Raw genomic sequence first — 25,175 nt, 5'->3', positions numbered from 1 at the left:
ATGCAAATTTGTCAAGTGGATACCTGCCGCGTGGCAGTTGGCAGTTCATCTGCCGCGTGCAGATGAAAAGCTGCATTAAATTATCTTAGGGTCTAGGCCATACTACGGAAGTGGTCGCGCGTAAAATCCACACTTCTGTGCCCGCCGCAGTAGCTTTGGGGCGATAGCATTGCTCGACGTCGTGGGTTCGATTCCGACCGCATCAGCCGCATTTCGATGGGAGTGAAATACAGAAGCGCTCGTGCACATAGAATTAGGCGCACGTTAAAGAACACCAAGGTGTCAGAATTAAACCGGAGTCCGCCATTACCGAGTTCCTCGAAATCTTATATTGTTTGGCACCCACAGCCCCATATTTCTGTCAATACTACTGCCACGATGCGATGTGCCATGTGAGGCAATCACAATGCTCAACCCTCTCCCAAGTCATGAACAATGGCGCAAGAAAACGCTACAATCAAACACGTCTCCCTGAGTTTTCTGTGTACTACGCAACAAGCAGCAGTGGTGCAGGCAAGGTAACGCTTCACATCAACTCGCCACTCGTACTGGACTAAACGCTAATTGTCGTCATTCAAAGCAAACAGCCCTAAAAGCTTCGCTTACAGCGATTCCTACAGTGTAGGTTGTTCTAATAATCTTTAGAGCACAGCTCTCAGGCGCCCATTCTTGTGGCGAGCGTCGGCGATGGCGTCGCAGGTGGCGTAACCGAGCGAACGAGCACAGCGGGGAGTGAAAGACGCGAGGAGGAAAGCGAAGAGGAGGGAGCAGGTACCATGAGGTGGGAAGAGGAGGAGGGTACGGCTGAAGCGTGAGAAGAAAAGCATAGTGTGGCGATGATGGCTACGACATGACGCCAGAATGGTGCCAGAGTTGTGCGCGTCGTCGTATATGCTGTTCTTGTTTCTGTGGTTCAACTTTCCAGCGCTGGTTTTTAAACACAAGTATGACACTCCAACTAGCCCCAACACAAGCCTTAATCGTCTAGATCTGTCGACGGTGGTGGCTGCTGTGAATCGTGGCCACGCGTCACCCACGGGCTCGCTCTCGCGATTCGCAACATGCCGCACTAGACACATTGTCTGCGCAAGCCAGTATATCGCGGAATGAAAAAAACGTACAGACCTGCGCTCACATTTCACATTCGGGAATATCAAACTGCCGGTGAACTTTTCTGATAAATCTCACACCACAAACAAATTTAGTTTTGCCCGGAAGGCGAAGCACTCATAGGCATAGCAAAACATTACGCAATTACAAGAAGCAAGGTTTGTAGTTTCATTGGCTGTAAAAATTGCAGTGATCATTCGCCTAGTAATTTAACTTGTCCAACACGGTGTCGTTCCCGCACGGCCAAACATGAACAGATCTGCTTCGATGACCGCGAACACTCACTGTCGCAAGGCTGGCGTAATGAAGAGCGGCGGCAGCGGCGAGCGAATTCCCCTTCATGTTGTCCCTCGCCTTAACTCGAATCAGGCGCGCGATATCTCAGCGCACACGAAACAATCAGCCGTCTCGGCTCACCTTGCCTTGTACCCACCGCAGACTACTTCTAAGAAAGGACTGCGCTGCCGCGTTCAGCAGCGCCTTGAGCAGTCATCGCCGCCGGACTGGTGCGGAGACGCGCGTTAACCTACCTCCCCCCTCCCACGCACGCCCACTTCGCCCCCTCCCCATCTTCTTTTTAACATGACATGGTGGCGCATGTCATCCTCATCCCTTGCGCGCAAGACGCCGCTCATCAAAGTAGCATCCTTCTCGGTTAAATCTGGCACGCGTTCCATCGCACCTACGGCACATGGCGCACGGCCCTGATGTTATCGCACTTTATTCGGAACCTCAAGGTGACGCCGACGCCCCCACCGACGACGGCCACGATGGCGGGATTTCGACTGAGTGTTCCTATAACTGCTACCGCAGTAAAAAAGCTAATATATGGTCGTTTGCAGAATTGAACCGGCGCTTACTGGCCTTCAAGCCAGGCGTTGTTCTTATTAGCACACCCTATGAATGCTTTGTCCTGCGATAAACCATTGCGAACTAGGAAACTGGATGAACCCGTGCGGTCCACGACTGAGCAGGCTTCCTGGGCTGTGCAAAAATAAAATGCGCCCCATGAAAGTACTTCGTGTGTGACACCAATCGCGCCACCGTACAGCTATTCAAGATGCGTTACCAACAAGCCCACATAGCAAGCCTCGCGACACCAGCGCTAAGATTACCAAAAAGAACTTTGCACTCCCTCTATCTATAAGTACAGTGTGCCGTATAAGCACCTCTACTATGCCGCACGATGGAGAACCAATACTGATGCCTTTGCGCCAACACATTGAGGCCGAGAAAGGCCAAGAAAGGCCGAGAACGCCTCAGTCGGTCGATAAGGAGCGCACCAGGAAAAGAAAAAGGACACGACCAAACGCTTTGCATCTAGTACACGCTATAATTTAGCGTTTTCAGACATCAGCGTACTGACAAAGGTTGTCTGAATAATGCCTGATACGGCGGTTACGTATTTGCTTGTCTCTTTTTCGTAGAGCTACCACCATCTGTGCGACATTGTGTTCTACACGCACTGCCCGAGGACCGCTCGCGAGTTCTACTTCAACGGGGCGACAAACTCGTGCGCGAGAGCGACCACGTCGTACGGTGCGGAGGTGTGCAACCGCAGCCCCAACAGGTTTGCCTCCAGGGCGAGCTGCGAGAAAACCTGCGTGCACGTCAGCCACCCCTCGGGCAGGTGCCTAGACAGGCCTGTCTTTTCTCAATGCAGAAGGTACGGCAAAGTGATCGTGGAAAAGGAACGAGGATAGTAGCAGTCGTTCCTGGCAGTAAGCGCGACCAACTAAAAGATGCGCGTCTCTAATTACCGCGTATATTTACCGCTTTCTGAAGTTCCCGAAGTGCCACGTCCATGGTATGATGGACCTAGACTGAGTCATGCGTGTCTAGTCTTCAGCTATTTGCTATCGCAAGCAACAGCTCAGCACGTATAGCGTGATGCCAATGTGGTGTGTAATAAACTTCGGGCAAGAACGTCTGTACTAATAGAGCGTTTCACGTTTCCAGCACTTTTCCTCAGTTTGTATACTCAGATGGACTCATCGTAGCTAATGTAGTAAAATAGCTAGCGGTGGCTGTAAGCTGCGGCAGCTTCTTGTTTCTGAACACGGAGCCATGTGCTCGATTTGTGGCCACCGCGGTGGCTTCTCAACGACCTGTAACGCAATTACATTCGTGCGCTTAGCTTAACGGGCACGTTATATAAACCAGGTTCACCTTAACTGTCATCCGATGCTCCCCCCCCTCCCCCGCTACGGCATCCGGCCTAACTCCTGTGTTGCTCTGAGACGCTAAACGCCATCAGTAAATTCATAGAATCAATTATTCCGTCAGCCGGTCAAATCACATCGCTGTTCTCGCGTCGACGCAGCGCTGACCTCAAGAAGAGCATGTGGTTCTTCGAGGGCGAAACGTGCCAACCGTGGGACTTCCCTTCGGGGAGGTGTCCAATGGCTGACGGTGACCTCTTCGGCAGTCGACAGGCGTGCATCGAGAAGTGCGTTAACAACCAGATGTACCTGCCGCTGTGCCGAACACCGCCGTCAGGAACCTGCAGCCCCCGCCACCTTAAGTTCCCCTACTTCGCGGCCAAGCTACCCGGCTCGCGCAAGATGCGATGTCTCAAGACATCGGCTCTGAGCCTACAGAAACGACTCTGTCTGACCGGGACTAACCGGTTTTCTTCACTCGCATCCTGTAAGAGGACCTGTGGTCACGACGGAGGTGGGAGGCGTCGAAATTGACTCCGGCTGACCTGCCGTGGTCCTGTGAGAGCGCCACCGTGTTGTGTCTGGCACCTCCATAGCAATCTTTTGATCTGTTTTCTTCTTAATGTAATTGAACCTTACGATAAGAGTGGCTCGGTGTTTTCTTCTTTTCGACATGAGTGGTTCACACAATTTCCAACTTGTTTAAAGGTATATTACTGCGGAACTGTATATGTCTACCGTCCCATACATTTTTCAATGTCCGTGCCTCAAAGCTCCCGCACCCGCTATGAGGAGGCAAAGCAGACCAGGAAGGCATGTGCTGACACCTGGCGTAGTAAGAGGAAAACTAAAACCACCCAATGCATAATTTCATAACATAATTACTAGAGGGAAGTGTGGCGCTAGTGTCTAAGGGAGCTGCAATCGGGGCGATTCAGCCACGATGGCCATTATCGGAAGTACATGGATTTTCATAAACTTCGTCCTTGAGGCTTTGAATCTCTTAAACTTTGTAAATTTGTCGTTTTCAAAAAAGTGCTGCTCAAAAAGTAATTAAATATAGATTAATAAAGCCATCCATCGGCAGGATTCCAGCACAGAACCTCTAGTACAAAAGGCCGACATTGAAAATATTACGCCACGGACGCTTTTTTTCTTTATTCCCTGTTTTGTAATGCAACATCAAACAATAACGAAATGTTGGGAAAATAAAATCAAATCAAATAGCAAGTTCTCTACACCAAGTGTCAGCCTTACTGGCCTATTTTAAAATTCATTTAGCGCAGTCAAGGGTTCCACTCTCGACAGCCACGCAGGTACACATTCTTGTGCTTTCTGAATTTCTAAATATCTGGTCATGCATTTTCGAAAATACAGTCGTTCGGGCCGAGCATCCGTATCGCCATAAAACCCTGCCATGCGGGAGCGCTATAAACAGTGAAGGCCAACTAGCGCAATATGGTCAAACGACAGTCCATCATCGTTTTCTGTAGGTAAGTATTGAATACTCTGTGGATCTAACGGAAGATCTTTCTTGGTGGTCCCATCACGCCGCAGGTACATGCATCGACACGCGGCATAGAACGCTCCTGTGAATTTCTTGCCGGCAAACTACCGTGTTCAGACACTTGGCGCGTTTCAATTTGGACACCTCGACAGGTTGAGCCGCTATAAGTAGCGGTTGTGCGTGTTCGCAGACTATTCTACAAACGCGTTAAGAAAAATCCCCAAAACAAGTGAACTTTTACAGTAAGTGGTGTGCTGTGTCTTTTTTACGGCGTCGCAGGTAGCCCACATTCACAAAGTGAAATGGCTGTTATTATTATTTTTTGTTCTTTATTTGAAAGTGCGATTCATGGGAATGCGTGCCTAGCACTACTTTGCTGTTCTGCTTGAGCGGGAAGCCCACAGATTGCGCTGCGGATTACCGCAATTTGTTGCCGATAAAGTACCACATCGAGAAGTAAGGTTGCCCCCCATATTGTGTACATTTCCTTTACTGACGGTGCAACCATTCTTAGATATGTACGCATGTCCTATTAGAAAGATGAAAATTGCATTCGTTTCCCAGCCTGCATTATTTTTTTTTTGTGGTGTACTTGTCTCGGTTACATACAACACAAGTGGTCTTCGTACAAACATTGGTTAATCCCTTAAATGTTCGCATCTGGGAGCTGCCAGCTATTTGTTACATGCGATAAATTGTACAAATCATCTACGACGACATCTGCCCACACAACGCCAGACTTCTCGCACATAATACATAAATGGGCTACTACAACATCATTCAGTGAGTTTACCTAAAAATACTGTCATTGCGACAGACGCCACACATTTCCGCGAAAAATTTGGAATTGGCATTTTCCCACCAGCTCTATGGTGATCATTCTCAATCAGGATTCGGAACTACTTATCCGTATTTCTGGCTGAATTTGTAGCTGTGGTGATGGCTTTACGCAAACTAAATTCATCATTATAGACGGCAGTCATAATAACGGATTCTTCGTGGTTACGTTCATCGCTCAGAACAAATAGTATAACTAACGTTTTACCTACGTTTCAATATTATAGTGCCTACCCACATAAGTTTAATTGGATTATTTTGGGTGCTTGGACATAAGGGACTATTTATGAACGAAATGGCTGACAGTCTCGCGAGAGCCGCCCTAAATGGCCCTGTACTATCATTTCCTAGATTAGCTAGCCTAACTACTGCTAGATTCAGGAGATGTGCAATCGTTCGTCTTTTTGAACAGAGCTATGGCTAACTTTTGTGCATGTCGACATCTCCTTTTCTCTTGGCACAAAAATTTCTTTCATACCAGAAAAACTGAAGTAATCTTTACCCGATTACGTTGTCGAACACCATTATTAAACTTTTATCGTCACAGGGCTGGTCTCGCGCCCTCCCCACTGTGCCCAACTTGCAAAGAGGTGAGGACAATACATCATTGTTTCTTTTTTATTCTGCCACCGTTTTTCATCTTTAACGAAAGACAGTTTAAATTCAACGTTCAGACCACTTGGTTTACTCTTTTCCATTCTGGATGTTCTTCTTCTAGGCGCCTCCTCTCCTGGAAACTACCACAGGGATGTTTGGTCAGCTGCCGAGGAGTTCATTGTTATTTCAAGGAGATTCTCTTAAACTCTTCATGCGTTATGTTTATTCATTTCCTCCTGACAGTTTCACCAAATTTAATATTCACAACTTCCCAATACCATATAAGTCTTTGTGAATCCCCCGGAATGGGTACGCGCCTTTATTATTATTATGTGTTCCGAACACATATGTACAATCAACAGGAAAGGGAAAGCGAGGAGCAGGCATCGCCACTGGAGAAAGAAATCAAATCTAATGCAATCTTTCGCCTTAAGTATATATGTATTTGGTGCTGCAGTTGTTTTTAGATGCATACTTTGTAAATAGCCTTCGACGGTTAGTCCCTCATTCGAGTAACAATACCATGTTTCAGAAGTTGTTGACTCGAGGTGATCTAGCAGCTGAACAGCCGCAGCAATCGCTGTTATGTGGAGGTACGGTGATACGTGGATGTAAAGTCGTCGACATTTGGTATTGACCCCGAGGGAAGTTTGCTTTCTTGCGAGCCCTAATGCTACGGAACTGGGTGCGGCTTGAGGACATGGTATTCCCAAATAACGCAGTGGAAAGCGGCGGCCGCATCACGCTGTGCTGTTTTCGTATATCAGGAATGCATCAGTGCCTATGAGGCAGTGGGCGAATATCAGAAGATTTAGATACAAACCGAGCACTACGCACTAACTATTCAATTTGTAATCAAAAAGGAACTATTCGGTATTCTCGGATGTTCGAAATAATGAAATATTTCTCGACAACCGAATGGTAGAGACATGTTCGGGTTTAGCGTCGTCTAAACGAAGTATTGCTTATATGGTGAGCAACATAAGTTAACCGATAAAAGGCGAGAAAAATAGTAATACAAGCATTTTTTTGTTTTGTTTGTGTTTTTGTTATATATATATATATATATATATATATATATATATATATATATATATATATATAATCATACCTACTCGACCAAGCTATTAGGCGTCTTGGGTGACTGGATCAGGGTATAAGGCGCGATGACGACGGCAAGACGAGAGTCCAGTAACTAGTGACTATCAGGGACCTAGGTAGAATGGACAGATAGTAGAAACATACATAGATGCCTATATATATATATATATATATATATAGGATGGTACGACCATATATATCTATAGCATATAGGACCATGGGATGGTGCGATCTCGAATTAGCCTAAACTTGAGGAGGGAACGGACGAAACTGGTACATAAGAAGCCGATCAATGAGCTAGCGGTACGAGAGAAAATAGACGAATTCCGGAACAAGCTACAGAACAGGTATTCGGCTTTAATTCAGGGAGAGGACCTTAGTGTTGAAGCAACGAACGACAATCTCATTGACATCATTAAGGAGTGTGCAATAGAAGTCGGTGGTAACTTCGCTAGACAGGATACCGGTACGCTATCGCAGGAGACGAAAGATCTGATTAAGAAACGCTAGTATATGAAAGCCTCTAACCCTACAGCTAGAATATAAATGGCAGAACGTTCCGAGTTAACCAACAAGCTTGAGATAGCTTACATAAGGAAGTATAATATGGATAGAATTGAGCACGCTGTCGTTAATGGAGGAAGCCTAAAAGCAGTGAAGAAGAAACTAAGAATAGGCAAGAAATCAGATGTATGCGTTAAGAGACAAAGCCGGCAATATCATTGCTAATATGGATCAGATAGTTCAAGTGGCTGAAGAGTTCTATAGAAATTTATAAAGTACTAGTGGCATCGACGATGACAATCGAAGAGGGAATAGGCTAGAGTAATTTGACATTCCACAACTAACGCCGGAACAAGTAAAGAAAGCCTTGGGAGCTATGCAAAGGGGGGAAGGCGGCTGGGGAGGATAGGTAACAGCAGATTTGTTGAAGGATGGTCGGCAGATTGTTCTCGAAAAACTGGCCACCCTGTGTAAGCAATGTCTCATGACCTTGACCGTAATGGAATCTTCGAAGAACGCTAACATAATCCATAAGAAAGGGGACGCCAAGGACTTCAAAAATTATAGACCGTTCAGCTCACTGTCCGTTGCCTACAAAGTATATACTAAGGTAATCGCAAATAGAACCAAGAACTCCTTAGACTTCTGTCAACCAAAGGACCAGGCAGGATTTCGTAAAGGTGACTCAACAATAGACCATAATCACAGTATCACTCAGGTGATAGAGAAATGTGCGGAATATAACCAAGCCCTATATATAGCTTTCATTGATTACGAGAAAGCGTTTGATTCAGTCGAAACCTCAGCAGTCATGGAGGCATTACGGAATCAGGATGTAGACGAGCCGTATGTAAAAATACTGAAAGATATCTATAGCGGGTCCGCAGCAACCGTAGTCCTCCATAAAGAAAGCAACAAAATCCCAATAAAGAAGGGTGTCAGGAAGAAAGATACGATCTCTCCAATGCTATTCACAGCGTGTTTACAGGAGGTATTCAGAGACCTGGATTGGGAAGAATGGTGAATAAGAGTTAATGGAGAATAACTTAGTAACTTGCAATTCGCTGATGATATTGCCTTGCTTAGTAACTCAGGGGACCAATTGCAATGCATGCTCACTGGCCTGGACAGGCAAAGCTGAAGGGTGGGTCCAACTATTAATCTGCAGAAAACTAAAGTAATGTTTAACAGTCTTGGAAGAGAACAGCAGTTTACGATAGGTAGCGAGGCACTGGAGGTGGTAAGGGAACACATCTACTTAAGGCAGGTTGTGACCGCGTATCCGGATCATGAGACTGAAATAATCAGAAGAATAAGGATGGGGGAAGGGGGGGCGCGTTTGGCAGGCATTCTCAGATCATGAACAGCAAGTTGCCATTATCCCTCAAGGGAAACGTGTAGAACAGCTGTGCCTTACCAGTACTCATCTACGGGGCAGAAACCTGGAGGCTTAAGAAAAGAATTCTACTTAAATTGAGGACGACGCAACGACCTATGGAAAGAAGAATGATGGGTGTAACATTAAGGGCGGGAGGGATAAGAAGAGAGCAGATAGGGGGAAGGAAAAAACGCGAGGTAGTGACATATTTGCTGAAATCAAGAAAGAGAAATGGGCATGGGCAGGGCACGTATTGAGGAGGGAAGATAACCGGTGGTTATTAAGGGTTACGGACTGGATTCCAAGGGAAGGCAAACGTAGCAGGGGGTGGCCGAAAGTTAGGTTGGCGGATGAGATTAAGAAGTTTGCAGGGACGACATGGCCACAATTAGCCCATGACTGGGGCAGTTTAAGAAGTATGGGAGAGGCCTTTGCCCTGCACTGGGCGTAGCCCAGATGATGATGATGATCATCATGATGAAGCGAGAACGACGATGGTCGCGCGACTGAGACCGCATGACGGTCATGGAATGACACCGGATATATTATAGCTAGCGTCTATGCAACAATGGCGCAATGACGACGATTTGATGAGAACGACGGCGAATCACGATTGAATTACGACAGCTTGATGTGACAGAATGACGAACAAGCAACGAGATCGATGGAACGAAGAAGTTGGTATGATGACGACGGCTAGACGATAATGAAATGACAATGGCAAGACAATGGAATGAGGCCAATGGGATGAGGAGGAGGGTGTGATGACAATGGGGTGACGATGACTGCATCACGAAACGCGGTGACGACGACGGCATGGTGAGAGTGGGATGACGCAGCTGGAGCGACGATGATGGCATGACCACGATGGCAACACGACGAAGGTCTGACAATAAAGACATGATAACAACTGATGATGACAGTAGGACAGGTACGCCAAGTCATGATTTAACGGCGACAGTATGATAACAATACAATGACGAATATTGACGTTGATGGGACGATGAAGGGGGTATAGCGACGATGGCATACAATACAATGACGAATATTGACGTTGATGGGACGATGAAGGGGGTATAGCGACGATGGCATACAATACGATGACGAATATTGACGTTGATGGGACGATGAAGGGGGTATAGCGACGATGGCATGACGACAATAACATGACCTTACTGAAGACAATAACACTTTTTACTGAAGTGGCGACAATGATAAAACGACAGCGTGACGAGGACGACATGACGGCGGCTGTGCGACGACGATGGTGTGATGACAACGGCAGGAACAGTGTGGGATGATGAAGCTGGAATGACGACAATGCAATAACCACGTCGACATGACGAACCCGAACACATACCTAGCAGTCCAAACTATTAGACAATTTGCACCACTGCGCTGGAATTGAATGTGTGACGATGGCGTGATGACAACGGCATGACGAGTGTTGGATGACAAAGCTGGAATGACGACGATGCAATGATCACGACGATATCATGACACCTAACACTTAACTAGTGGCACAATCTATTATACACTGAGGGCGACTAGGTAGAAGTCGAAGATGTGACGACGACAACGTGAAGAGAGTCACACATCGAAACTGGAATGACTAAGATTGAACGACCACGATGGCATGAATGGATGATGGCTGTGAGACGACGGCGGAACTGTGACTGCATGACGATTGTCAGATGAGAAAGCTGTAATGTTCAAAGACCAAAGACGGTTCAAAGACCACGACGGCGAATGGGTCATGATAGAGGGCGTTATGACGACGGCATAGCGAGAGTAACATCACGAGGCTGGAATGGCGGCAACGGATTGACCACGACAGTATCATGACCAGGAGCTTATATCCAAAGGCCCAAGAACGTAGACAACGCTGGCCACTGGGGTGGCGTAAGAGAGAGCGAGAGAGACAGATAGGACAGGCAGACAGACATACAAATTCAAAACGGCTGAAATGGGCAGCAAAGAATGCTATTATCAATAAAAATTTCACTTCGCATGCATGATACCAAAGGCTTTCAAGAGGGTGGTAGGCGTTCCACTCAACGCGAACACCGACAAGGTTTAGAGCTCGGACTTCACAACTCACTTGATCTAATCGAGGCGCACGACGTTGCGCAATGTGAACGATTATGTAATTCAAAGACAAGTCGATGCATCCTCTAGTCACTCGGCATCACGTATCACACTCAGCACGGAGAAAAGATGGTGGTTCCGGCCTCGGTCCGCGACCGCCTGATCACCCCACCGCTTCCCAAAAACGTGCACCCGACGCACCACGCCGGGAGACGCAACAAACGAGCAAGAGACCTTCAGAAGAAGTTTGGTAACAGCAACGAGGTGGTGCATGTAGACGCTGCACGATATGCAGGAAGGAGTAGCGCACACGTGGTCGCTGTTGAGGACCGCACGGGCAAGTGCCTCGCGAGAGCCATGGTGACCACGGGACACACGGAGGCAGCCGAAGAAGCCGCGATAGCCCTAGCACTGGCCGTGGTGCTGAACGCTGCGTATGTGATCAGCGACTCGCAGGCGGCAATCCGAGGCTTCGCGCGCGGTCGTGTCTCGCGGGAAGCGGCCCGCATACTCCAATCTTGTGACGACGGCGACTCGTCATCGCCCTCGCAACCCCAGAATTCTACGGTCTTGCTCCTGTAGACCCCGGAACACACCGATGTCTCGCTGGCGGGCAACGAGACAGCCCACGCCACGGCTCGAGGTCTCGGACGCCGAGCCGCCGCAGATTATGTGGCCGCCGCCTCCGCCCCCGACAGCCGGGCATCGGATTTGCCGGATCGGGACACTACAACAGAATACAGCAACAAGAATCAGAATTGGCGTGGGGCGATCGCCTGACCACGTTCAGAAACCTCACCCAACACTACAGACTCGAAATACGCACATTCCCGCCCCCACACGATAAATTAAACAGGAACGAGGCCGTAACCTTACACTTGCTCCAGACACACACCTACCCTAGCCCCGCCGTCCTACATCACTGCTACCCGGGTTATTATCCAACAGGTGCCTATAAAGCTTGCGGACAGAGAGCAACGCTGCGACACATGCTCTGGGAATGTGCCGGCAACCACGGTAATGAAACCACCTCCGTTCGCGACGCGTCCGTAATCGCGGCCATTGCCACAGTACGAGAAGCCTCGAGTTCGCTCGAGGGAAGCCTCGAGTTCGCTTTTTTTTTTTTTGCGGGAGCCACCGGTGACCTTCTCCGTCGGCGTCGCCGCCGCTGGGAGGCGGCTCTCAAAAGTTCAGAGTTGGCAGACCAGCTCTGGGCCGTCCGGCAAGCCGAAGATGCCGCCAGAGTCCGAGGACTTCGAGCCGCCACCTGATACCACCACAACAAAAACTGCCGGACCATTCATTAATAAAGTTTCTTCTTCTTCGCTTTTGGTGGTGCCCAAAGAAGAAGAAGAACGTTCATCGGAGCTTGCCTATCAGATTTTTTATGAGGTACGTAAAGCTATCGCATATCTGCGATCTGTCCTTGTGTTTTGTGCTGCTGTTCACCTCAGCGAGCGCTATGATCCTTTACTCCCAGGAAACAAGTGATATGTGAATAATGAATCTCTTATCAAGAAATAACGTGGCCACATTCGCTATATAGCGGGCGTGACATGTTCAAAAGCGACTCATTTCGTTGACGTGCAGTTTCTTTTTAAATTGATAGCTGTCTGATCCCGCGCGTTCACGTCTTTAGGCTTCACAATAACTTCGGCATCTCCTTTGTCGCTATTTTGGCTGCAGTTCGCGAGTGTCCACTTTCGCGTTCGCCCACAATATGCCATCGCTGCATTAAATGACTCCTTCAATAAAATTTATCTTTGTTTAAATAGGTTTCAAGGGATTAGCATATACATCTATAGAAGAAATCCTAGCGATGCTGCGACGCTGAGAAGTGTATTTTTTTTATTAGTAAGCTTTAAAAAGTATCCAAGCAGACGACGCCTGAACCTGGTTGCCAACGGATAAGTTTAACGTTCCAATACGTTTCTTGCACGACTCCTCACCACGCGTCGCCCAGCCGTGCGTGACCCCTAATCTCAGAGGTCCTGCCGAGGAGCTGCACATTCGGAGTCGTCCGCCATTTCGCAACAGGTAGTAGCGGCGTTCCATTTTCTTTCAGTTTCGGTATGGAAATTGCTTACTTTTACGAGGCGTTCGTGGCGCATCCACTATTTCAACCGTAAAATCTTGCATACTGGTTGTTCGGTGCATGCACTATCTGCAGTCAGGCTTTTTTGCAGGGCACAAAATTTCGTTGCAATTGCTGTTTATACAATCTCTGGCTTGTTGGACACAATCATGGCTGACGGAAAGGAAATGATAAACGTGCCCTCTTCAGCGTCACTTCTTGCCAATTCTCACGTGATTTAGCGACTTGTTATAAACTATGGGCTCATGTAGCCTTACGTTACCAGAAACAACGTTCCACATTATGATCATAGTGTTCCACATTATGATCAATTTTGCTTTGCATACTAGACCATGTTAACGTTGGTTCTGTTATTCGCGAGGGTGTCGCCCTGGCGTATCGGAACTGCACGACGAGATTGATCGTTAACCAGAGTCTGGGGGCCCCAATTAGCGTGCAGCGGTCGGTACGCCAGGGTTGTCCCCTCAGCCCTCTTTTGTTTTGCATATACATAGAGGCGATGTGCTTAAACATCGTGAAAAAACAGACAATTCCCGGCTTTCGGTTGCAAGCAGCGGAAGTCAAGCTGTTGGCATATGCGGATGATGTGGCGGTTTTTTCAACCAGTAGGGAAGGTGTAACTGAGGCTATTAAATGTGTAGAGAACTTTTGCCAAGTCACAGGCAGCAGAGTGAACTTAGCAAAATCACTAGGGCTCTGGCACGGAGAATGGCAATCTACGCCCGACCGCTTTGCAAACGTGTCCTGGGTTACGACCCCAACGAAGTATTTGGGAGTACCTCTAGAATGCTACCGTGATAGCGCGACATATTGGACAGCGCAGACGCATGACACACGTGGAAAGGCGGAAAGGTGGAAAGGAACGAACTTATCGATTTTTGCTAGAGCCACCGTGTGCAATCTTTTCTTTATTAGTAGGCTGTGGTATGTAATGCAGGTGTTACATTGTGCAAGGCTCAATGTACAGAAGCTGCATCGAATTTTCGCCATTTTCGTGTGGGATGCGCAATGGGAAAGGTGCAGCCGAACAAATTTGTTCAGAGGAGTCAAGAATGGTGGATTGGGCCTGGGACACCTTCTTTTGCGGCAGATTGTGAACAGGTTTCTTTTCCTTCGCGACGTCAGCGATCCTTTCTTGCGCACCGCATGCCAAGTAAGGCTCGGGCGCGCGTTGCCAGACTTTGTTGTTTCAACCGAAACACTCACGGGAGGCATTTTTGGATATTTTAGAGAAGTTGTCGCAAGTGTACGATTCCTTGCAACGAGGTTTTCAAATGAGTATTTATCTACTGTCAAAAAGAAAAAATTGTACAAGGATTTGTGTGAAGTTGTTCTGCCGGAGCCAATGTACAGAGCCTTGTACAGTGGAGGCCCTGGTAGGGACGTGTTAAAGAGAGTAAAAAAAATGCAAGTTGCGCCAGGGGTTAAAACATTTTTTTTTTTAAGTTACACACTGGAACGTTGCCAGTAAAAATGTTTTTACAGGAAAAGGGCTTATTTCTTCCATGGGGATCTCACTGCCTTATCTGCAAACAACCAGAAACGATAGATCACGTTTTTCTTCATTGTTGGGGAGGGGTATTTTTTTGGGACGTACTACAAAGAACGTTAAAGAAACAATTCCCCGTCGACCCTCATGGAATACGGTATCTACCCATTACTAACGAGGATGGTTTTCCGTTCGATTTAATAATGTTAATTGGCCTCCACAGTATTTGGCGCTCTCGAATGGCAGGATACTACTGTGATCCCTATGCACGACCTACGCGAATTTATTTCCGTGAAACTGTGCATCGGTTTGTTGAGATTTTGAAGGCCGGTGGCGATACCCCCGAGTAGCTGTCAAGAGTGGAGCCATTGATGGCTCTAAATAAATTTTAATGTGGCGTTGCCAGCCCCCTACCAGGCTGTTTATGTCAATACTACGTGTTCATTGTATCTTTTATGTCTTGCTTTGTGTATTGCTATTGCTGTTCTTTCTTTGTCAAAGTCAGGCATTAAAGGAAAAAAAAGAAAAAAAAAACTCGTGGCTCAGTGGTAACGTCTCCGTCTCACACTCCGGAGACCCTGGTTCGATTCCCACCCAGCCCATCTTGCAAGTTGTTTTTTATTAATGAAGTGCCTGCTGGGATTTATCGCTCACGGCCAACGCCGCCAACGCCGACGACACCGGCTTTTCTGCGACACAAGCTCCTTAACGCTGTCGCGTTAAAACTTTACAATCCGTGAAAAACACCGAAATCTTGCGTCACACGGTTTTCCCGCGGGTTAGGAAGTCGAGCGACCGGTGCCGATACAGAGCGTCATGTGTCTTTGGCGCTGTGCACTCAGTTGACCCACAGGTTTTGCATCCAGACGACGACGCGCAGCCATGTTTCGAATGTTTATTCAGGAAAGGTTGCAGCAGCCACTGGTTTAGATAAGTACTGGTCAGAGCAAGCCTTCCGCCTCCGCTCACGTCTGCGATGGGACAGTAGCGTGAATGTTTTGTGCCCGCTGTAGAATTCTACCGCTTTCCCGTATTAGTAGACAAGGACGTACAGACAATGTTCACTTATAGACAGTGTCCAATTACTGGCTAAAATTGCTAGTTCCTCTTCTGTCACCTGAGTTTATTTTCTGCCTTTCAGTAAACCTCGTATCATGGCTGTGCCTGTACCTGGCCTGTGGGGCTAGTATAACCCTACAGTACCCCATCAAGTCTTGCAGTTCGATCAAGTGCTGCTCCCTTCACGCTGCCTGAGACCAAAATCAAAAATACGCAAGACCATAAGGAACAGAAAAAGGGAGATATGGATTTATAGAGCAGCCGATGGCAGTTCGCGACCCGAGTGTGCTTAACAGTGATAAGTGCTTGTAGTCAAGCCGTCTACTTCGTAAAACAATTAACCAATGCTCTTTGAGATTTACAGACTGGTTGCCATGGGAAGAGATATGCAGATTACGGAGGTTAACAGCTTGGTGAAGAAATGAGATCAGAAAATTTACAGACCTGGAATGCAGTCGCGTCATGGAAGGTAGGGTTGAATTAATATTGCTGAGGAAAGCTTTATTAGTGCAGTGGACGTGGTAAACCCGCGTGCCTGCGATTAACGCCACAATGATCTATAGGCATAACAAACAGCCTGTGACGCATAAATGCTGCGAGGTTCAAATTCCTGTTCGATAAGCACCAGCTAGTCGTGCTAATGTGACAGAGCCTTGATGGTTAAAAAAAAGACATCGACAAATGTATGAAAGGACCACATGACGATTCTCCGAAACTTCCAAAAGTCAGCGCGAAACTTCGTCCTTATTTCTTTGCAGAGCGCCGCTTCTTTGGGGCTTCGCCAGGAATCCCCATAGTGCCACCTCAGCTCCATACTGGATTCCCGAGTCCCAGCCAGAAGAGACCGCTGACACGGTGAGCGAACAAGCCCACTCACACAACCTTTTAGTATGGTTGAATGCCTAATTCGTTCATAGAGCTTCCCACTAAGAAAACCAGACTGAAATTTTCCGCTCCAGTGATTGAGTCATCGCAGGAAAACGCATTACATGGCTTTTCTATTAATATTCTTATCCGTGGCTTCGTTCAAAAAGCACCGTACCTTCTGGCTGTCTGTAATGCTTCTGTAGTTAGATTATGTTGTCTGTTGTATGCTTGTAGCGAATAAGTGTTTTACATTCGCAGTTACTTCATTTGATAACAAGAGCATAAATCGACGAAAAATTCGAGTATTTATGTCCGCTTATCCTGATCACGATCGCCAGGCAACACATGCGCACTTCTTTTACGCAAACTATTAAGAGCCTTGTTTTTTTACACCAAGATTGGTACACTTCTTCATTGTATAACTATTATTATTCTTAATGACCTTAGAGACTACATAAAACAAAGCGCGGTGCAAGCAAGTTGTGATAAACAGTTCACTTCAATATGTTAATGTAACAATCCCCATGGTTGTGGGAACCAAGAAAGACGGAGCTTATGCAAATCATTGTACTGCCGATCATTTCTACGCTGAATGAAATGCAATCAGGGCGGCTTAGCCAGGCACTAGCACTAGTTACCTTACTCGTGTTCCTTGGATGAAACTCAATGATCAGAGAAAAAAAAAAGACGGGCACTGAGAAAATAATTACTGAAATAATGGTTGAATAACGAATAGTGCACGGCCACAAATCACGTGGTATGAGTGGCTTGTATGAACAACAATCAGAACTGACAAGACCTGCTTAGATGATGAAATTTAGTCGAGCCAAACATTGATCTCTTCCTCGTTCCTAAACAACCGTGAGGGTGCGCGTAATCACGCATCTTTTTCAGTCAGGCGTCTTTATATGGTTAAGACGTAGGGCCTGACGGCCTAGATATAGTAATACGTCTTGCCAATATGAGACAAAGCAAATGCGTTTCTTACGTAAACTACTCAAGTCAAATTCTTGGAAATTCCCGCAAATTCAATATATATGCAAGTGTGACTGCACAACATATATGCCGCAAGTACACGTTCACACCGCCGTATGACTGAACGAGCTCAGCGGGAAAGCGCTGCGCTTTTGCGCGGAGCTGCACACAAAAAAAACAGTGATGCGGCAGGAGAAATGAGAAAAAAGAAACAAGGAAACAACGGAATTTCGTCATTCCCAGCTCACCATGCCAACAGCGTTGCGTTGATCATTTCCCTAGCCATGTGCCGTTAAGACGACGTGAAACCGCGGTTATGACAGCCAACAAGCCTGCGCTAGCACAATGTCCACACATTTTGCTTATTGTTCTCGCACTGCTTCTGTTCACATATTCTCTCGATCGTCGCAGCGGTAGCGTGCGTTGATGAAAATAAAAGAAAGCGCCGTAGAAAGACGCGTTCAAAGTCAACTAAGGTAGCACAACAAACGCGAGACTTACGACTCCTTTTTCCGTTGGTAGGAAACCGTAATCAAACAATTTGCTCTTGCATCAGACCATTGGAGCCCTATTTGAACGTGCGTTAGGTAGCACACCGATGCAGTGTCCAGTGCGTTTTCCTTTAAGCTGGATTCACAAGGCGATATGGATCCCAAATTCATTTAATGACGTGTCTTGCTGCCACCAAATAACTTCGCACGCAACGACCTCGCAGACGTGGTGCGAGCAGTGCTATTCGTTGCAAGTGACCTGCGCCATATTGCAGACTAAGTCAATGATAAGTCCACTCGTGTGGCCTCAGCTTTACTCACGTGCATTTCCTGAAGCTCGCGTACCAAATTCGTTCTTCCCGCTCCGTCAAACGCACATCGTTGAAATCTGTATTACAGCTTCACTCAGGAGGATGAACGGGTAAACGGCAACTTGCAGTTGTAGGCAGCAAAAAGCGCTATTGACAAATCATTCTGTTTGCAACTCCTAGGAACGCAGTACCGGGGTCATTCAATACTTTCCTTATCGCCAGGGAACTTCCTCGAAAGTTTCATTTAAAAACAGAAGGTACTGCCGGAGGTGCTGGAGTAAGTAGAAACGCATCTGTCTGCTGCGGTGGGATACGGCCTATCACGCGAATCTTCCTCCTAAAAAACGCATCTCCCACATTCATTTCAACATGTTCGCAGACTGAACATGTAGAGGCAACACTCAGTAAATTATTTAGCGTGTGCTATGTATGTGATTTAATTACACACCGCGACGTTATGTTATACGACCTAGAGAGCTATAACGGAAATCTATTCTAAAGTTTCTATTCCAATTCTGCAATCAGCCCTCCGCAATTGGTCAAAAACTTTTTGGACCACCCCTGCTTTGCCTGTCGGTCACGCGACGTCACGAAAACTGCGATAGCTTCCCATATGATATGACTTGCACATGCTGATTATGCATGATTGGACCGAACAAAAGAAAAATAATTATTTCTGATTCGATGCCTTTCTGCCATAAGACCTCGGCTATTGGTCAAACGTTTTCGGGCTGCACCCACTTCGCCTGCCGGTCACGCGAAGTCACAATACCGCGAAATCTCTCCCCATCAAAGGGACGTGTACGCATGAAAGGTGCATTAATATGCCGAACAAAATTGATTTTTTTTTTCTGAATAGCCACAGACTATTCAGAATGTCGGAAAGGAATAAACGATGGCTACTGCCGATCGCTCAGGCACTGGCTGCTCGCACTACAAGAGAGAATTGGTTTATTTGAGTATGATAAAACCTTTTGCGTGGCCGTGTAACGTTTTCGAGCACTTTCGACACGTTTACGACCCCGCTCTGGAAACTCTTCTTTGCTGAGGATCGGTTTTAGCGTCATTCTTAAGCTTCCGATGATTGCCGCCGCGATTTTCGACCGGCCACCACAAACTAAGTAAGGGAAAGCGGACCAATCGCAGACGCCGGCACCACCCTCTTGAGCATGCTTCTCGCCTCTTGTCAGCCAATTAGATTAGACAAGCTGCTCAGTGTAAGCAATGTTGTTCGTTTTTCAAGCAAAGAAAAGTAACCTACGATCGAGGAGACCGTTTGATTTGTCTGTTCAGACAACCCTGCAGGTGACCTCCCGATGCTTGCGTCGGTGGTTACGCAAACTTAACGTCAGGAGATTGGAATAAAAACACATTGGAATAGTTTTACGTTACAGGGCCCCTGACCCGCCGAGTTACGTTGCTGGCACTAAAACGTTCGGGCCGGTTAAGCCGCCACCTACATCTTAGTGCTCTCATAATCGCTTCTTTAACTTGGTATCTTCTACAACTGAGTCAATTAAATTATGGGCTCTCATGTGCCAAGACCATGATCTAATTTTGGAGCACATCGCAGTGGGGGACTCCGAAAATTTGGACCACCTGGGCTTCTTTAACGTGCACTTAAATCTAAGTACACGGGCTTTTTCGCATTTCGCCGCCATCGGAGTGCGGCCGCCATGGCCGGGATTTAGATCCCGTGATCTCGTACTTCGCAGCACAGCACCATACTAAACAACCACGGCGGGTTACCGCAATTTTCACTGCGAAAGCATTATGTGCCCCATTACGCGAAAATGTGTCGGCGTCGACGTTGCCGAACGATGGTATGAAAAATGTCCGACGGCGTAAAACGTCCAAACACATCAACAATTGCACGGATTGCTGTCAAATTTCTCAGGGAGGTTCCTGTAAAATAAGCACGAAGTGGCTTTGAAAATGAAGTTTTGTGCATTTCGGTCTGTGTGGGAATAGAAAGTGGGCTTCCTGGGTGCGAGAAGAGCACGCTTGCCCGACATTACGGCAGCTCCACGCTTTTGGCTGACTCAAGGTCGTTCTAGTACGTGCGTCATTGGGCACGTGACAGTGCAGCCAATGGGGAGGATGCGGCGCCACGTCACGAGTGTATAGAACGACCGCGATCGTGAGGTGCCGTGGCCTACAAACAGCGTAATGCTTTCGCATTCCCACACATAAGCAGTCTCAAGCGTGCCTGCATAATTGTCTTTTACAGACCGTACAATATTTTTAGAAATCGCGTGTGGCGTAATCCGTAATTGTACTCCTTGAGCTAGATTACTCGAAGTGACTGACGTTACTGGTACGAAAAATCGAAATGCATAAATGAGTAGATAACAAGAATTCGTGAAGTAATCTTAAGTCATTACCTGATGGCACATATTGCAATTTACGAATTCAAGCCGGTGAGCTTACTAAGCAAATCGATTGTGTTTCGAGATATGCGCCTTAAAACTGGCTTTAAAAATTCACTATCGTTCCACTTACTTTGATAGGAAACCAGCGTTTCGTGCATCGCAGCACAAAAGTAACTCCAACGACCATGTATTTCGTCGCACAGTGCCGTTGTAAATATGTACAAACTGGGGTCATCATGAAAATTCCTTCCAAGTGGCTACGTCTTACAAACTCGACTGCTGCCATTCGTAAATTGTAATATCTATCATAATCATTTGCAAACTCAATTAGTGAATGTTTGTTAAAAGTCAGATAATGCACTTCGATTTTATGTGCAAGTAATGTTCACCTCCGTGAGCGATCCAATTCAATGACTACAACTATACTGTCTGCCAAAGGCGATTTTTAAAAATTATGTCTAGGTAAAAAAAACACGCCGTATATGGTGAAGGCGCTGTGTAACCCGTGTACTTTTGACAAAGGCCGTATACACAGCCCTAACTCAACCTTACGTAATGCACAACTTTCCTTCTCATGCGGCCAGCTCTCACTATCAAAAGACGCAGCAGGAACCTCTCGGGGCCTGCGTTACGTTCTCCTTGGCCTTGTGCAGGATAACCGGGGACAGAAAGAGCAGGAAACGTATGGAGTTACTGAGCACCTCGGAGCTGCCCCAGCCTCCGCCACCCACTGACCCTCGCCATGAGAGCAGGCGCCTCTGGACGATCGCCTGCTCGGTCGTCATCCTGGTTACCGCAGTCATGACAACGGCCGTCGCCCTAGGTCGCACTGGTGGCACCTTCCGCCGAGCTCACGAGTACCGCACTGAAGCAGATACCACCACAAATTGGCTGTGAGTGCATAGTGGAGTGACGGACACTTGACACCTGTGCAAGCGTACTCGAAAGACGGCTCTATCACATATATGGCACTTCAACTGTTCGCCTCCATCCGACGAATCGGAGTCGGGCAGACACGTAGTTTCTCGAACTCAAACGCAAGAGGAACGTGCCATTCGCTCTCCGAGGAGGAAATAGCAGAGGCTAAACGACGTTACTACAGCAATCATCCAATTTCGCTTAACCAAAGCCCCCGGAGCCGCGGCGAAAAAAGGGTCCACGCGGCGGTGGGACTAGCGTTCGTTGAGAAACCAGCGCACACTCATCTAGGTTACGGTGGACCATCGCCGTAATTGCGATCGCTATGCTATGTTGTGGTGACGTGGCAGGAAACACGCTGAATCCTAACCACTGCTTCGATGGCAGGACTCGGAGCCCCTGAGAGCGCTCGAGGCGTCAAGGAGAGCGATCAAAAGAATCAGCCGAACGAAGGCGAGGGCGCTCTCTTGACCAGTCAAAGAGAACGCTGCTTGCGAGAGTGGTCTAGAGCCCTCCAAAACGACCAGCCGAAGATACTGCAGGTCTTATCGTCAATATCAGCTCGTTTTCACGCATTTTCTTCGCAAGGGGTGCACGTTGTGCCACTTTAGCTTTGAGGCCTTCAGTGTCTCAACGTGTTTCGTTTGTCCAACTATGTCATCGATTATTCATTCTATAACGCAACGGCAACCTAGCAGCAGCCGTAGCATTGCACGGCAATGAAAGGGAAAAATAGCTTCTGAGAGAGAAGTGGCGGGAAATGACCGACTAGCCTAGAAAAAGGCAAGCAATACTGATTATTATATTAGACAAAGTTATACGTAGTTTCCCACATCAAGCACTTTGGGATCAATAAGTTTTTCTAGGGGACGCGTAAGCAATTTCTTACAGCGCAACGTGACTCTTCTTTAGAACTTGTTCACTTGTGATGCACTTCTCCTAATTTGTTTATATTTTAACCATGTAATGCCTTTCTCGCGATTCCCATGGAGGCGGTCATAGGCTGATATTTGATGGCTCGTAAAGGCTAAACATGCAACATATGCTTTCTTTCGACAGCGTGCAGACATTGCAGTCTGGAAACATCCCGAAAGCTTGTTATATTTCGTCGGACACAAACGTTTCAAAGGTTACGAAGTCATGGATGTCACAGTTAATAGCACTCTTGGAACGTGTTAGGAACGCTGGCGTTAACCCATGTGGAATGAGCTGTATAGACAATGGTGTAATGTTGGGCAAGGTAGGCAACGTTTGCCCACCATGCCTGGTTCGATCAGCTCGTTTGTGAATAGCTCAAGTTCTACCATATCTTTCACACAATCAACGCCCAGCTTACTGAGCAGTTTTCGTGGAAGGCATTCAAGAGTTGTTCAGGGTTCCATTCCTCCTACATAATATTAATGATGACCAAAACACACATATCTTCGAAGGCTAGCCAGCCCTTGCCGTAGTTCAATTGGTAAAGCATCGCACGCGTATTGAGGAAGATGTGGGTTCGGCTCCCACCGAGACCAAGTTCTTTTTCCTTGTTATTCCCAGATTTCAGTTAAGCAACTTAATTGAAACTCCCTGTATTTTCAACTGGCTCCATGTGGCTGTAACTTGGCGCCCATGGAGTCCCGTACTATTGCCCATGAGATTCAAGCGCTTTCATGTGGCGAGACCGGCCTTTCGTTGTTCAAAGGCTCTAAGGATACCTATACGAAATCTTAATTATCGCACATCATCTATTCATAACTAGAGGAAAGTCCTCACACGCAAAATTCTCGGTGCCTGTGTTCTGTCCTGCAGTCGGCTTCGTGGGTATTGTGCTACGAGTCAGCGCGTTTACCGAAAACTCGGGGGCCTTTTTTGGCAAGTCAGTGCCGCGACATCAGTAAGCGCTAATCAGTCAGCTGGTCGCTGACCTCCGTATGCTCAGTGAGCTCATTCTAGAACATAAGCTATAACCACAGCCGCTATTATTGGGGATAATTAAATGACGTACTTGCAATGTGGTATCGTGTCTTTTTTTTCCCTGCCAGGATCAATATATACAGGTCTGCTGATACGCAAGGAACTCCTGGAGAAGAGCGAGTCAACAAGACGTACACGAACGTGACGAGCGATGCTGCGAACGAAACAACCGTTCTCCCATCCACGCTGTCCCATACTAATTATTAAATCTAGTCCGCCCCGAGGAAAATCCTTGTTTCAACATTAATGCTAATAAAAGGCAGTAAAATATAAATAACTTCAAGAGTATTCTGCTGTACTCTAGATTTGTCATTTCAATTGCGCAGAATGTATTACTTTTCTTATTCAATATTTAATCTCTTATGGCCCTTGTCATGCAAGAGTGCAGCAGCTGAATACTCAGGCAGAAAAATTGAAGAATATCCACCAAAGGTCAGCAGGTACGTACTTCATTATTCTGTTCAACATGCTACAGCAGCAGCAACTTCAAAAGCAGCAGCAAGCCGGAGCGACTGCCGAAGTGAATCCCAGGGGTTGTTACAAGGTCAGGCGCGAAAACGAGGACTTTCGCGTCAGAACCGACTCCTTTCCGAGGCTGGAGGAGACCACCGGAGGGCAACAGCAGCGTGGCCGTTCGCGGTCCCGCACCAGGGGCCGCTCCGGATCCAGACAAAGGGGGAGATCAAGCTCCAGGGACCCGGCGAACCCATGGACTAAGAAGCGGAAGCAGAGCAGGGACCGAAACAATGTAAGCTTTGGCAGTGGGGTTTCCCAGGCAAAAGATAAGAAAGATGAGGAGATCGATAAATTACGGAAAGAGGTTGGGGAGCTTAAAGAGGTCATTAATAAGCTCACTCAAGAGTTGCATAGATCAAAATCACAGGCGTGCACGGGGTCCCCCTCCAACCACAACGCGCAACCAAAATTGGTATCGAAACCAACCCGCCCGGTCCCTATGGCTGCGACTCCCATGCAGCCTGCGGCACCGGAGGAGGAAAATATGATTATCGAATCGGCTAGACCACCCCCAATGAAACGCAAAGGGGAAGACGTTGATCCGTTGTTGGCACTAGAGAAAAGATTAGAAGCCAAAATCGAAGCTAAATTTGATTCTTTCATGGCCCAAATTATGGGAGCAATACAGCAGACTCAAAGCCAGATCCAAGCCCTTACGGGTGAAGTACAAAAGCAAAGGGCAGAATTAGTAGCCATCGGACAATGGCAACTAAAAGCGGAGGAACAGCTCGACCAGCTCCAACATGGCCAGAGGCGCGCAAAGTGAGTCTGTAATCTGGCAGTGGAACTGTCGCGGCTTCCAACGCAAGCGAGCGTTAGTGCAACAGTACTTGACGCTATTA

General features: G+C 47.2%; 1 long non-coding RNA gene across 1 annotated transcript in view; it reads left to right on the top strand.

Moving 5' to 3' along the window:
• LOC126529376 (uncharacterized) overlaps positions 1–24,072 on the top strand; it is a 30,963-nt gene extending 6,891 nt beyond the window's left edge. The window contains exons 3-4 of the long non-coding RNA XR_011889895.1: positions 16,686–16,782; positions 23,886–24,072. This is a non-coding gene — a long non-coding RNA (uncharacterized lncRNA). The remainder of the gene's footprint in view (positions 1–16,685; positions 16,783–23,885) is intronic.
• The last annotated feature ends 1,103 nt before the right edge of the window (positions 24,073–25,175 follow it).

This window comes from Dermacentor andersoni, chromosome 8 (genome assembly GCF_023375885.2).
Source record: "Dermacentor andersoni chromosome 8, qqDerAnde1_hic_scaffold, whole genome shotgun sequence".
Classification (NCBI taxonomy): Eukaryota; Metazoa; Arthropoda; class Arachnida; order Ixodida; family Ixodidae; genus Dermacentor; species Dermacentor andersoni.
Note: the sequence above shows the minus strand (reverse complement) of the source record. Positions and strands in the feature narration are given on the sequence as shown.